General features: G+C 40.3%; 2 long non-coding RNA genes across 3 annotated transcripts; both read right to left on the bottom strand.

Moving 5' to 3' along the window:
- Positions 1-4499: 4499 nt before the first annotated feature.
- LOC134202482 (uncharacterized) lies at positions 4500-5264 on the bottom strand. Of its 2 annotated transcripts, XR_009977237.1 has the most exons (4): positions 4900-5264; positions 4761-4839; positions 4637-4708; positions 4500-4584 (listed from the first exon to the last, which is right to left on the bottom strand). It is a non-coding gene; the product is annotated as an uncharacterized LOC134202482 (long non-coding RNA). The 2 variants fall into 2 exon arrangements; XR_009977236.1 differs by having other exon boundaries at positions 4553-4708.
- Positions 5265-11625: 6361 nt separating this feature from the next.
- Positions 11626-12032, bottom strand: LOC134202483 (uncharacterized). Its single transcript, XR_009977238.1, has 3 exons — positions 11894-12032; positions 11755-11833; positions 11626-11702 (listed from the first exon to the last, which is right to left on the bottom strand). It is a non-coding gene; the product is annotated as an uncharacterized LOC134202483 (long non-coding RNA).
- Between the last annotated feature and the right edge of the window lie 2843 nt (positions 12033-14875).

Genomic DNA, 14875 nt, shown 5'->3' with positions numbered 1-14875 from the left:
CTGATCTTTCTTACGCTTTTATAGCTAAAATGGTTTATCATAGAAGACTAGTCAGATTTCAAGCCAGAGCACATACCGTTAGTCGTAATTTGCATCTAGGCTTTCGCTTTCGATCAGTTCGTACAAATATCACAAGTCGCAAACCGTGACGGAAGGTATGACACATATACCTAAAACGTTTAGAATCCAAAGTTCAATTGAATTTCCTGAAAAGAGTTGAAGATGGTAATTGCTTTTTCAATTCTCGTGAATTCAATGGAAATGTTTAGAAACAACACACTAATTACGAAAGTTTTAGCTCCAAAAATTCTTCGATTTTATTGGTAACAGCCATTTTCTGGGCAAGCCTGATTGGGAAAAAAAAAGTCTTAACCTGTTATACTAACCTTCTTCTTCTTCTTCTTATTGGCATTTCATCCCCACACTGGGACAGAGCCGCCTCGCAGCTTAGTGTTCATTGAGCACTTCCACAGTTATTAACTGCGATGTTTCTAAGCCACGTTACCTTTTTTGCATTCGTATATCATGAGACTAGCACGATGATATTTTTATGCCCAGGGAAGTCGAGACAATTTCCAATCCGAAAATTGTCTAGACCGGCACCGGGAATCGAACCCAGCCACCCTCAACATGGTCTTGCTTTATAGCCGCACGTCTTACCGCACGGCTAAGGAGGGCCCCTTACTAACCCTACGAATATTAGCTTAGCTTCGCTTTGTCTGACTACACATATCTATGGTTGCTTTTCCGAATAAGTGAAACTGCACAACAAATCAACTCAATGATTGACTGGGATTGTTCAAGCAGTCAAGCAGGTTCAGTGACTAAGATGTTTAATTGATCAATAACGGCGCCGACCACGTCCTTGTAGCCAGTTATGAAGAGAAAGAGACTATTAGTAAGTAGTTTTGCTATTTGAAGACCATGTCTGCTTCTCCATAAAAGCCACAGGAAGGATTAACGATTAGTAGGAATCCATCGTTAGATATGGATTCACTCTTATGACCGTGTTAGTTTTTCACACAATAATTTTAACGAACCTTTTTTCGGATGCATACATACTAACTACCTGCATACTGAGTAGTAAACCGATCAAACGCGCGCAAATTGATTTACTTTTCGACCGCACAAATCACAAGAATACCGGATCGTGTGAAGTGTCTAAGAATCGAGCATGAACACGATCAAACGCGTACTCCACAACATGCATGCCCAGTGGTATATGCAAACTGTGGATGATCACAATTTGACCAAAACACCACGCAACACTAACACACGATCCACCAAACACTGATCAATTATCTTCGCTGATCCTCGACGAGAAAAAAGTCACATCATGCACACTCGGTGGTGTATGGAAACTCTATAAAACACGATCAAACACTAACTGGGGGCTCTACTTTCTAATTGGTTTACTCACCCGCACAAAGCAGAACAATTCTCTTCTTTGACCGCACGATCGCACTGCGTCCAATATAAAATACGAGCAAACGCGAACTGAAGGCTTTACATTCTAATTAATTTGTTCACGTCGCGGTGTCTCTTTGGTGAAGCATTATTTGAAAAAAAAATCAGTATCTCTGAAAGACTTACCAAGCGAAAGTATATATACATTAGAGTGATTCAAATTTTGACTTTTTCGCTCCCCTGTGCTTAAACGATTGTTTTTGCTATTTTAATAGTCCTCCCAAATTTTTAGCTGATTTTGATGTAATTTGATTGTGCACGTGCCACTTGAAGGTTATATGAAAATTACTATGAGAATTGCCACTTATGTAAAGGGTCGTTTCGTGAAGGAGCCCAGAACTGAAAGAAAGTCAGTTGTTGTTGCGAAGCAATCTGACTTTCGTGAGCAAAATTATAAAGAAAACAGAAATGCTCATTATTGATATTGATGTTATTCTTTTACGTGTTGAATTGAATTTCCCACAATTCAGTATTTTCCTAATAACTTTTGTTGCCAGCATCAAATCGTTTAGCAACAATGACGATATTTTCCCTTGTTAAATTTCCTATGTTGCTAACGTATTCACACATGGTTAAAATACTATTATTCTTCCATTGTAGCATTTCCCCTAAGACGCTCTAAAATAATTAATCAGTATTCATACATCTTAAGAGCTTAATGGGCAATGATGAGGAACGGTTTTTCACAAAAGTTACAGTTTTCATAGTAATTTTCATACAAGCTTCAAACAGCTTGTGCTCAGTTAAATTACATCCAAATTAGCTAAAAATTTAGGACGACTATTAAAATAACAAATGTCATCGTTTAAGCATAGGGGAGCAAAAAAGTCTAAATTTGAATCACTCTAATATACATGCACTTCTCTTTCATGTCGTGGGTGTTGTACACTCAGAAATATAATAAAGCCAAGAAAGGTTTAGAGTTAAACTAATTATTCATTTTTGAATTTTATATTCCCTTGGTTTTAAAAGTATACTATCTAAAGAATTTAATTTACACTTAACTAGAATAATGGAAAGATATTTTTCCTTTGCATTCTGTCTTGAAAAATATTTTCTCATCACATGTGATTAAGCGAGTGCCGCGAGTTTCAATATTTTAAATATTAATTAAGATAGTTAATGTGAAAAAAACATATGCTTGGATACTAACAAAGGTGAGGATATTCCACGTCAGCGTCCAAACCACGGAAGGAGCACGCGTACGTTCGCCATCAATATCGGCAACTGAAGGGAGGTTTTCTAACGACGTGAATGGTTCCGGTGGTAACTTTCTGGAAACTTCCCATAACCAGAAAATCATCTGGGCATGATTCAAAATATTAATTTTATGTACGGTACGTAGATTCTATCCCTTTTTTGAGATAATATTGTCAATGGTTTCTCTTTAATTTTAGCTGAACTTGTATGCGACATGCTAAGCGAATGCAAAAGCATCAGCAGGAGAAAATAGTCCACATTAGACTGGCCCAGATTAGTATGGGGAGAAAAAAATGTTGTCGAATTCCACGGGGCACCCCCCAGAATTGTGTCTTTGTGTGAGAAAATCAATCTCTAAAAATTTCAGCTCAATCGCTTGTTGCATAAGCTGGCGCATTTGATTTGAAGTTTGTATTTATTAGGAGCTGATTTGTGTATTTTTGGATTTTTTTATCCAATCGCATCAGCCGAAACCTATATAAAAGTTCATTTAATCATCATACAATGTTCTGTGAAATTGTTCTGTAGCATATCAACTGCCGTTTTTGCAATTCTGAGGTCAATCGAGCAATCAGAACCAATTTCCAGATCGAATGAGTGACGGAGGTGTATTTTCCTATGCATTTTGGCTGAAATCCCCATACAAACTTCAAATCAAATGCGCCAGCTTATGCAACAAGCGATTGAGCTGAAATTTTTAGAGATTGATTTTTTCACCCAAAGACACAATCCTGGAGGGTGCCCCGTGGAATTAGACAACTTTTTGTTTCCTGGGCCAGTCTAGTCCACATCGACTGCTCCGCTTTTCCAACGCTGAAACATCTCATGCGAACCTCTAGAAGATCATCAAACAGCAGCACAGCAAACAGCAGTTTTAATAAATATCTTTTAATTCTTGTTAATATTTTAGATATAAATATGTATTTTAAAATAGGAACTGATTTGTTTTTTTTTTTTTTTGACAGGCTGAACAGAACAAAAACAAAGCAATGCTTCATTTCTTCCAAAGTATTTTATGTTCAATATATCAAAGTTATACTAAATGTAGTATAAACGAAAGTTATACTATGCTCGTATTTTTGCCAGTAAAACAAGCTTGGGGTCAACCAGGCAAATAGTCATTTAGTATGACTTCTAATCTATTTAGTATTAATATATTTCTGAGTGTAGATACTGTAGATACTGATTTTCTGGAAATAAGCCTGTTTGGACAAATACATCGTGACGTACATTGCCTAGTCTTGTCAAGTCTACACATACAGAGCCAGTTCGTGACAGAATCCTGGAAAGTGATAGACTAGACTACATCTATCACTTTTCTTGTCAATATTTATTTTTGAAGCACATCATAAATGCAGTTCAAACATAAAAGCGGCCAGGCCTACTGTGCAGCGTTGTTGCAAATCTCGCCTAACTTTTCAAAAGGTCCTAAGTAACATTTTGTGTGTGAATTAATTTGAATAGCGCAATCAACAGACCAATATGAAAGCTTTTGATTGCAGTATTCAAATTAAATCATGAAAAAAAAGTTACTTAGGTCCTTTTGAAAAGTTAAGCAAGAAATACCCGTGAGAATCAATTATAAACTTGATTTTACAATTAAGCCATGGAACGGGAACATTTCGTACTAACCGCTCCGATTGCTTTATTAGGTGATGGGTGTTGAATCGTTGGGAGTGAATTAACTACGATGGTTAATGTTCACTCCTTGGAGCCTCAACGTCTTGGGATGGGACACAATTTCTAGTCTGGCTAGTCTAGTCTAGTCCTGGCTTATACACTGATGAACAGAGCTATTCATACTCATAGATCGTGTAAGATAAAGAACAGTCACTGTTACGTCCGCACGTAACCAACGGGAAAGAAGAAGTGGTTCTGTGTTTTTAATACGTTTGTATTGAGCCGCATAAAAAAATCCTGCAAATACATATTTTAATAAATTTGCTTCCTTGCATGTTTAGTTGCTTACATTTAGTATTCCTCTTTCCGCTTTCTTCCGTTCCTAAATGCCTTTGCACGTACATTGACCAACGAATGCTAACTATAAGATGATGGTTACATATTTTGTTATTTCACGAATTCATTGATCTTACCAACTTGTACAAACAATGGTAGAAACCTCATGTAAGAAATCGCCAGATAGCGTTTACCTTCTGCTGCATGAACTTTCCTCTGTATAATTTATTTATATTTAGTTTCAAACATATATAATTTCAAGTGCATGCTCCTCACCTTAATTATAAGTAGAATATGGAATTATAATAATGTAAGTAGGATAAGTTTTTATTAAATATAATAATGAATTCACTTTCCAAATATAGCTACTGCCCAATCTTTTATCTTTTCTGAATCCTCTGATCTGTCATCGTCTATCTATCATTGACATTCGTATCTAACTATGCAAAGGGCGCAATTCTTGCGGTGGCGTACACAACACTCCCCCCCCAGTACGCTGAAGATCTTCCTGAAGAGTACTTTGTTTAACGCCGACGTCAAGCACCGCCACCTTGATGGCAGGTCGTTCGTATATCCCTGATGCTGTTTGGATGGTTGCTCGCCTAACTTGCCCGTCCTTGGCTCGGCTGGCAGCAATTACTCTGCCCTTCGGCCAAACATTTCTTGGAAGTTGAGGATCTGCGATTAACACAATGTCACCTTCCTGTATTGGTTTAGCTGGAAGAAACCATTTAGAACGCCTGGTGATACACGGGAGGTAATCGGATAACCAATGTTTCCAAAATACATTGGCCATTGATTGTGACAATTCCCATGATTTCCTCAAAGCTGCGGCGGTATCATCGCACATTCCCAATGGTTTTAGTCCGTTATTAGAGCCCACGAGGAAATGATTTGGCGTGAGCACAAATGCTAACTCATCATCAACCGGCACTTGTGTTAGAGGTCTTGAATTGACTACGTTCTCGATTTCAATGAGAGCACTACTCAAAATTTCGTCTGTAGGGAGCCTTGGTAACTTCATCTGCTGTAAATTACGCTTTACCGTTTGAACCAAGCGCTCCCACGCTCCTCCCATATGAGGAGACGCTGGTGGGATGAATTTCCACGTGGTATTGACGTTGGTGAATTCAGTCATCAGTCGATTTTGATCGATGTTATCCAGTAAGGAGGATTGCTCTCTAGCGGCACCAAGAAAATTCGTTCCATGATCACTATAAATCTCCAAAGGAGTTCCTCTTCTAGCCATAAACCGTCTAAGTGCCATTATACAGGAACCTGTGTTGAGCGTATGGGCAATCTCAATATGAATGGCCCGAACGGTCAAACAGGTTATTAAAACCCCCCATCGCTTTTCTGTTCGACGTCCTACTATTACAGCTATAGGGCCAAAGTAATCTATGCCTATATATGAAAATGGTCTAGTGAAAGCGGCGAGCCTTGCGACAGGTAATTCAGCCATAGATGGAGGTAACGGTTTGGCGCGATTTATCTTACATCGTTGGCATTTACTTCGTATGCTTCGAAATGTGGCATTCAGCCGTGAAATGCAGTAGTAGAGGCGGAGCTTGTTGATTACAGTTGTGTGGTTAATGTGGTTGTGCTGCTCATGGTAGTGTTGCAAAATAAGGCGCGTAGTTGGATGTTCTGGAGGAAGGATTACTGGATTCTTCGTTTGTGGTTCAGCATATTCACATGCTTCAATCCTGGTTCGGCTTCGTAAAACACCGGCTGCGTCGATGAAAGGAGAAACTCGTAGAATTCTGCTATTTTTAGGGAGATTTATTGTCGATTCAGCTGGATTATTTCGGATCAGTACTATCTCATCAGCGTAATGATCCATTTGAGCTTCTCGATACAGCAAATTTTCTGCTTCCACTACTTCGAACTGTTGAAACGGTCCTGATTCTTTAGCTTGTAGGTTGAGTCCGTGACGTATGTTTCTGATAAACCGTATTACAAATGCTGCTACTCGTTTGGCACGATCCCAAGATGAGTATCTTTCGGTTAATATATTTTTTTGGATGACTACGTGGTGGAGAAGCTGATGGGGTCGTAACTCCAACTCAATTGGTCCAATAGAAAAAGGAATTTTCGGCCATTCTTTCTCTGGTTTCTGCAGGAATACAGGACCTACGAACCATCTGCTACTCGATGATACATCCGGTACACCGTTCCACTTGGTTCCATCGTCAGCCACATTTTGTTTGGAGGGAACGTAGTGCCAGTTTATAGAGTCCGATGTCTCCAAGATTTCACCTATCCTGCAACCTACATACTGACTATAGCGTCTATGATCGGAGTTTATCCAACAAAGTAAGTTACGTGAATCCGTCCAAAAATAACGTTGAGATATAGTGATACTGAGAGCGTTAACAACACTATCGGCGAGTCGAACACCCAATACCGCCGCTTGCAGCTCACATCTAGGAGTTGACAAGAACTTAAGCGGTGCTACCCGGGTCTTTGCGCAGACTAGTGAGCACTCTACATGGCCAGTTTCTTCGAAACGAAGAAAAACTACTGCTGCGAAACCATTTTCTCCGCCATCTACAAAAGTATGCATCTGTACTGTAGTGCTGCAGTTCTTCGACACTTTTTTCCGGAAACAACGTGGAATATTAACCTTTTCGACAAGTGGCAGTACCTTCAGCCATATTAGCCACTTTTCAAAAAGGGGTTGGGGAATAGGTTCATCCCATTCGACAGCTGCTCTCCAAACATCTTGAAGTAACACTTTTAAGTACATTAGAATGTGTGCTATGAAACCCAATGGGTCGTAAATCATCATCAGCATACGTAAGAGTTCACGTTTTGTGGGAACACGTTCTCCGGACAGCAAGTCAGGATTATGTCGATCGGATAGCTTAAAGGTGAAATTATCAGAAGCTGTGGACCACCAAAGACCTAGCACCTTTTCAGTTGCCATTTCGCAACCCAAGTCTAAATTTATGTCATTCTCTTGCGCTGCTTCCTCATTCATGCAGGCTAAAACTTTCTCCGAGTTAGACTTCCAGTTTCGCATCTCAAATCCCCCTCTCTGGTGTACTTTCTTCACGTCACGAGCTAAAATTATCGCTTCATCCTCGGATTCCACGCTGGTCAGCATGTCGTCCACATAGTGGCATCTAATAATAGCATTCGCCGCTGCTGGATAAGCCGCTTGATTCTCACGTGCATTGAAGTTCTTAACGTATTCTGCACAAGAAGGTGAGCATGCTGCTCCAAATGGAAGGACGTTTGTTGCGTATATTTTAGGTTGAGGATCGGTGGCATTTGTTCGGAAGAAGAACCGCAGGCAATGATGATCTTCGGGCAATAGTTGAAGTTGCAGAAACATTTCACGTAGATCGCCGCATATCCCAACCTTGAATTGTCTAAATTGATGTAAAACCGATATCAGCGAGTTCAATTGATCAGGTCCTTTTAATAACATCGTGTTTAATGATATCCCATGGGACGTTGCCGCTGCATCCCAGACCATGCGAAGTTTTCCCGGTTTATTAGGGTTATAAACCGGAAAGATAGGTACATACCAGACACGATTAAGTGGTTCTTCGAGTTCTGCTACTGATAGTTTGCGAATGTAGCCTTTGTTTTCGTATTCCATGATCTTTGCACGAAGTGCCTCTGCGAGAGATTTATCTTTGAGCATTCGTCGTTCCAGACACTCAAACCGATTCAACGCCATCGAACGACTCTCGGGAAGCCTCACGTTTTCATATTTCCAGAGAAGTCCGGTCACAAATTTATCTCCTTTCCGTTGCGTCAGTGATTGCAGCATATCAAGGGCACGCGCGTTTCCTTTCGACATTAGTGGTTTATCTGCCTTCGTAATTCCCATACTATCAAGTGAAAAGTATTCTTTCACTAACTTATGCAGGTTTTCTTCCTTTTGGCAGTCGCAATGTTCGGTATGAATTATGTGGCAGTTCACATAACTGCATGCTGGCTTACTTCCACTGCAGCATCCATATACAAGCCATCCAAGTCTAGTTTTTGCGGCCACCGGTTGGTTTGGTGCTCCCTCTCGGCCTTTTAGTGCGTGGCTCAGGCGAGTGTGGTCCAATCCGATTAAAATCTTTGGCTTAGCCATATTGTAGCTTTCGATCGGTAGACCTTTCAAATATGGGTAATGCTCTTTCATTTGCTCCATCAGCAGCGTCTGTCGCGGTAAGTTCAGCTCACGCACAGTACGGACTTCAGAAAGTGGAAACTTGTTACCCAGATCACTCACTCCAGATATTCTCAAATCAACACAACGAGAGTTATCTTCATATCGCCGAGTATTTCCCGTCCATTTTAGACATAGCGGTCGTGTTGTTCCCGATACTTCTAACTGGTCAATCAAATCCTCCTCTACCAATGTCAATTCTGACCCATCATCCAGAAAAGCATACGTTTCAATCGCTTTATTTTTACCGTAAAGAACTACTGGCACTACTCTGAACAGCGTATCACTAGTGTGTGACTGATGGACGTTACAGCTCTGCACATTATCAATATCTGGCGGATGAGAAGACTGCTGACCGAGTGATGAATTTGTCTGCTGTTTTTCAGTGTGCAAAAGCGGGTGGTGTTTGTAGGTGCAGCCATTCACGCCACAGACCTTCTGTTGACGACAGAATCCATTGTGATCTCGTAGACATTTTCTACACAGACGTAAATCCCGAACAGTTGCCCATTTAGAATCGCTAGTGAATTCTATGAATCTATCACATTTGGCAACAGAAGCACAGTTCCCTTTACAAACTCCACACGTCCTTAGGTTATCTCTTGTAAACTCCACTCTATTCCAATTTCTGTTACTTGCAGACTCCATTTGATCAGAGCTCCCGGAATTCGCAGGCGGTTGCGAATCGGAATGAATGTTCAAAAATCTATCTTCTTTTCGACCGCGAACTTTCGGATGAGCCTCAGAAATCAATACGTTGCTTGCATCTTCTGCCATTGAATAGAGCCAACGGCTGAAATCCGATAACTTTGGGCTAGAAATGTGTCGGGAGCATTTGGCCCAGTCCAGTTTCAGGCCTGGTGGCAACCTTTCTATCAAATCATGACGTAGTGAAGCGTCATACATGTATTCATTTACTTCGCATGCCTCTATAGTCGCACATAAATTATCCACAGATAAGGCAAAATTTACTACGGTCTCCAGTCTATCGACGTTCGGCGAAGGCAATACTCGTATCTTCCTAGTGATAGCGTGTATTATTGCTTCTGGTTTGCCATAGAGCATTTTTAAAGTGGACATTACTCCCGAAACATTCGATGGATGCAATAATTTACAGCGAACGGCCTCCAGAGCCCGACCTTTCAGGCACTTTCGGAGTCGCAATATATTTTCCTCGTTCGAAAAACCACACATTTGCGAAGAGGAATTGAAAACCGAATAAAAGAGGGGCCAATCTTCTGGATTACCGCAAAACTCAGGTAACTCTTTTGGTACAGCTTGTCGAGCCGCCAGTTGGCTACGATTGAGAGTACCGAACGCCTCATTTTCATGCTCTGCTAAGTAATGTCGATTTGGGTGATGACAATGCTCATTTGGTGTCGATCGCTGACCGGGAAAAAACCTCGGTAGATGTCCTTCTCTTAATGATACAATCGGTTGTGCTACGGTATGGTCGATATTGCGTTGCTCAGCGCCTTCCCAATCTCGCAGGTTTTGAGTAGTCAGCGAAGCATTAGATACGTCGCAGCGGTTTCGAGCTTGTCGATCCAATTCTACCACAGGTACGCCAGCGGCCGATAGATGATTAACTTGTAATGGTTGTTTAAATCCCTGCTCGGAATGTGCAGACCCGTATTTCTGTGTCACACCACCCGGTGGAATCACACCTTCTGGAACGATTCCTCTACCAGCTTCTTCTTGATTCTGGTTAACTCCATCGATCCACATCTTAATTTTTGTAGTGAACTTACTTATGTCGCTTTGTTCCCCATCTGCCAGGCTAGCACTATCTAGTAACAGCTCATATTTAGAGTTCAAGAATTCGCGTTCTACTTCGGCTTCCTTCTGAATTTGTTGTAGCTTGAGTAACTTTGCCTCTTCGAGTTTAAGAATTTCCAGTTCCAATGTTTGTTGTCGTGTGAGTCTTGATCCTCGCGATCCAACTCTACTAGAGGGTTTTGTTACCATCGCTCCCGCAACGCTCTGCAATTCAGCTTCGTTGCATGGTTTTGAAACCATCGCGCCGCCACTGTGTAATTCAAACGATGCTGCTAATGCCATGTTAGTTGTCTTCGATGTGCTAGTTTGCATTCCGGTCTTCGTCGACAGATTCAACAAATGCATGGAGCGTTCAGCGCTTTCCAGTTTTCTTTTCTCCAGATGCGGATCTAAAACAGCATCGGCTGCTGGGTCAAAAGGATCCTCCGCTTGATCGCATTTCCGACAGATCCAGTCCCTTTCAGCTATACCTCCTGATACATCAACGCACCGAAAGTGGAACCACGTATCGCAGACATCACATTGCACCATATTATTTTCGTCGACATCCTCACACAAACCACAGTGACTAATCAACACCGTTTTTTTTATTGCGCCCTTCGATTTCGTTTTAGGTTTATTCTGGTCACTTTTAGTCTTCTTTGGGCGATCGGGCCTACCTGTACTTGCAGATTGACGATTAGCATCTCGCCTCTCCTTACCGTCGTCACGGTCATCACTATCGTGCTTTGTTGACATTGTTGAACGGGTAAATGATTTTTTTATAATGTTACGTCCGACCCGGTGACAAGCGCGGTGTCATCATCATCAATAGACATAGACCGCTGTCATCATTGAAACGCAGTATGAAAAAAAATTATAGCCCAGGACATCCTGGCTACGATCTGGCGATGGGCTAAACAATAGGATGTCAGTAGCCTGGTTACGTCCGCACGTAACCAACGGGAAAGAAGAAGTGGTTCTGTGTTTTTAATACGTTTGTATTGAGCCGCATAAAAAAACCTGCAAATACATATTTTAATAAATTTGCTTCCTTGCATGTTTAGTTGCTTACATTTAGTATTCCTCTTTCCGCTTTCTTCCGTTCCTAAATGCCTTTGCACGTACATTGACCAACGAATGCTAACTATAAGATGATGGTTACATATTTTGTTATTTCACGAATTCATTGATCTTACCAACTTGTACAAACAATGGTAGAAACCTCATGTAAGAAATCGCCAGATAGCGTTTACCTTCTGCTGCATGAACTTTCCTCTGTATAATTTATTTATATTTAGTTTCAAACATATATAATTTCAAGTGCATGCTCCTCACCTTAATTATAAGTAGAATATGGAATTATAATAATGTAAGTAGGATAAGTTTTTATTAAATATAATAATGAATTCACTTTCCAAATATAGCTACTGCCCAATCTTTTATCTTTTCTGAATCCTCTGATCTGTCATCGTCTATCTATCATTGACATTCATATCTAACTATGCAAAGGGCGCAATTCTTGCGGTGGCGTACACAACAGTCACAAAAATAATCCGGTAGCCAGTGAAAAGTGCGTCAGAATGAAAACTCCGGTGCTGTTCAAGTTATGATGAGTTGCCGGACGTTGGCACGTTCCTTGACGATGACCTTTCAGATATCCACCAGGAACTGGGGGTGTCGATAACGATCAGAATTCACCAATACTGGGCAATAAATCTACCGATGCGACTGGATCACATTGGCATTTCAAATGCGAATTTGTAGTTGTGTCACTTCTGCCAAGGGTTATTCTCTTGTCCGGCGTTCAACGAGAAATGACTCTTGAATGTTATGTTGATAATAATAGTAGAAGCATAAGTACTAGAACGCTAGTGCCGCTGTAGTTATTTAAATTATTTTGCCAAATTATTCTTCAACAAGATTCAATTGGCCATAATTTGTGCATAATGTTGTAGTGCATGTTTGTTTTCATCACCAACATTGGTTTGAAACTTGTATTGCCGTTACCTTGGCTGCCAGGTCGAAGTAACCTACATGTTAGTCACGCGAACAGGAAAGACATTAGTAATGAATTTTGTTCCTCGGATACCTGCATCTTCTTACCGCATACCGCTTGCTCCTCCGTCTAAAACGTCTAAACGTCTGCGAGATAACGATGTAGATGACGACGTTACTTCTCGTCGTCCAGCCAAGTCTTTGTGCTGCATCGGTACCAGTACAACTGACACAAATTGGTTGTCCCGGAAGCTGATATAGAACGTTCTGAAAAATTCTGGTTGTACTTGTCTTGTATTTTACCAAAGGTTGCAGAACGTAAGGTAACTGAATTAGCGGAAAGCAAGTTAAACACATCTGATATCCGGATAATAAAACTTGTTTCCCCTGGCAAAGACACTAGATCGCTTACTTTCGTGTCATATAAAATTGGATTGCCGCTTGAACTCCAACCAACTGCACTCTCCGCTGGAACCTGGCCCCATTGGATTCGCTTTCGAGAATTTTAAAATCTCGGAAGCAACAAGCAGTTTTTTTGGCGACCGAATACAACGCCGAATTCTCGCATTCTAACAGACACACCAGCAGGACCATCTTTTGTACAACGGTAGATCTTGGAGCTGATGCAAACAATCCGGCTGCTTATAATGACAATCATTGTTTACCTGGACTTAGTCATCCCTCTTCTCCCAGTGTACGCTCAGCGGCGACTCCTCATCTATCTACCCAGAGAACAGTGAACGCTCCGCTAATCGTTTATTATCAGAACGCCGGTGGAATAAGATCCTTGACTAATCAGCTTTCCCTAGCGATCGCTTCTAGTGACTACAATGTTATCGTCCATACTGAATCGTGGCTTCGAGATAACGTCATCGTTGTGATCGTAGCAGTGCCACTAGTCGATCCAGGAGGCACACTAATTGCCATTTCCGGCGCTTCCGTTGAGCTTGATAGATGCGATTTGCTTGAACAAGTTGTCGTAAGGCTCTCATTTCCATCTCGAAACGTCTACATTTGTGAAATTTATTTAAGGCCCAACAGTGAGCCTTTTAAATATATCGCCCATTTCGACTGCGTTCAACGAACCATGAGCATGGCAGCTGACATCGACTCCATCATGTTTGTCGGTGAGTATAATCTACCCAGGTTACTATGTTCAATAGGGTGGCTCAAAAAACACTTTTGACGAATTTCGCGCCAACTCGACCAGCGGTTGGCAGCACCATCTCAGAATCGAATGAAACTTGGTTTGCATAAAGATATGGTATTTCTCAGCCACTCTGCATACTTAGTTTTTCAAAAATTGTCAAGAGTAACATTTGATGAGGGCCTAATTTTTTTTCATGGATTTTTTATAAATCGATGTAACTCTAAAATGACAAGACCTACAAAAAAGTGTTGTATGGCGGACTGTCGTGAAATTCCCAGAAGTTTTTTGGAAAAATATCCAAAAAATAAAATACCGATTTCTGCTCTGAAAAAAATTAGTTTTAAAAATTAAAATCGATATTACAAAAAAAACCTCATCTCAGAAATCGATGAAATTTTTTCTGCAGATAGGTATTTTAATTGTCTAACTTTTCTGGGAATAATGTTCCTGTGACATATTTAAGGAAAAAAAGTTTTTCTAACAAAAACTTTTTCCATTTCCATATTGAGTGAAAATTTATCAGCGTGTTTTATGCCTACAGCGCCAATTATAGGTTCCGCAGCCTATCATCAACCAACGACACATTTTGGAAGTATAAAAAATTGTTTAGGAAGCAATTTAGCATAATCTAACATTAATGTGGACCAACATTTGGAAAGGGCGTATATTTTACTAGATTGCTTATATCAATGTTACACACAAATGACCAGATTTACAAAATTGTGATGTTTGATGGACTATTGTAAATTTGTCTGACCTAGGAAGTCTAAAACATAAAAGAGCGTTTCGTTCACCGAGAAAATAAATAAATGAATGTAAAGATTAAAATTGGTTTAGCAAAAATAAAAATTGGAGGTCGATTGTTTTTATCAAATAAACATTTTGATTCCAAACGATGAAGCTCGGTAGGTAATTTTATTAGGGGGATTTCCGGTAAACGCACATTTAAAGAATAATAAATTTTCCGCATTTTTCTCAATTTTATTTGTTTAATTTAATTTGTAAACTTAGTCGAACAATTTAAAAACTTTTGGGTCTTCATCCCAGTTGGAATATTTTTAGCCAGGATTTCATTATGAGTGATTGGTATAAAAGAATGAAGCTTTTGTGTGCCAATTATAGTTTTTGCTTTTTTGAAAAGTTCATCAAACTTTTGTTGAGTACCGTCGTCG

The sequence above is a fragment of the Armigeres subalbatus genome, unplaced genomic scaffold (assembly GCF_024139115.2).
Source record: "Armigeres subalbatus isolate Guangzhou_Male unplaced genomic scaffold, GZ_Asu_2 Contig1241, whole genome shotgun sequence".
Classification (NCBI taxonomy): domain Eukaryota; kingdom Metazoa; phylum Arthropoda; class Insecta; order Diptera; family Culicidae; genus Armigeres; species Armigeres subalbatus.
The sequence above is the reverse complement of the archived record's forward strand: the minus strand, read 5'-3'. Positions and strand labels throughout refer to the sequence as shown.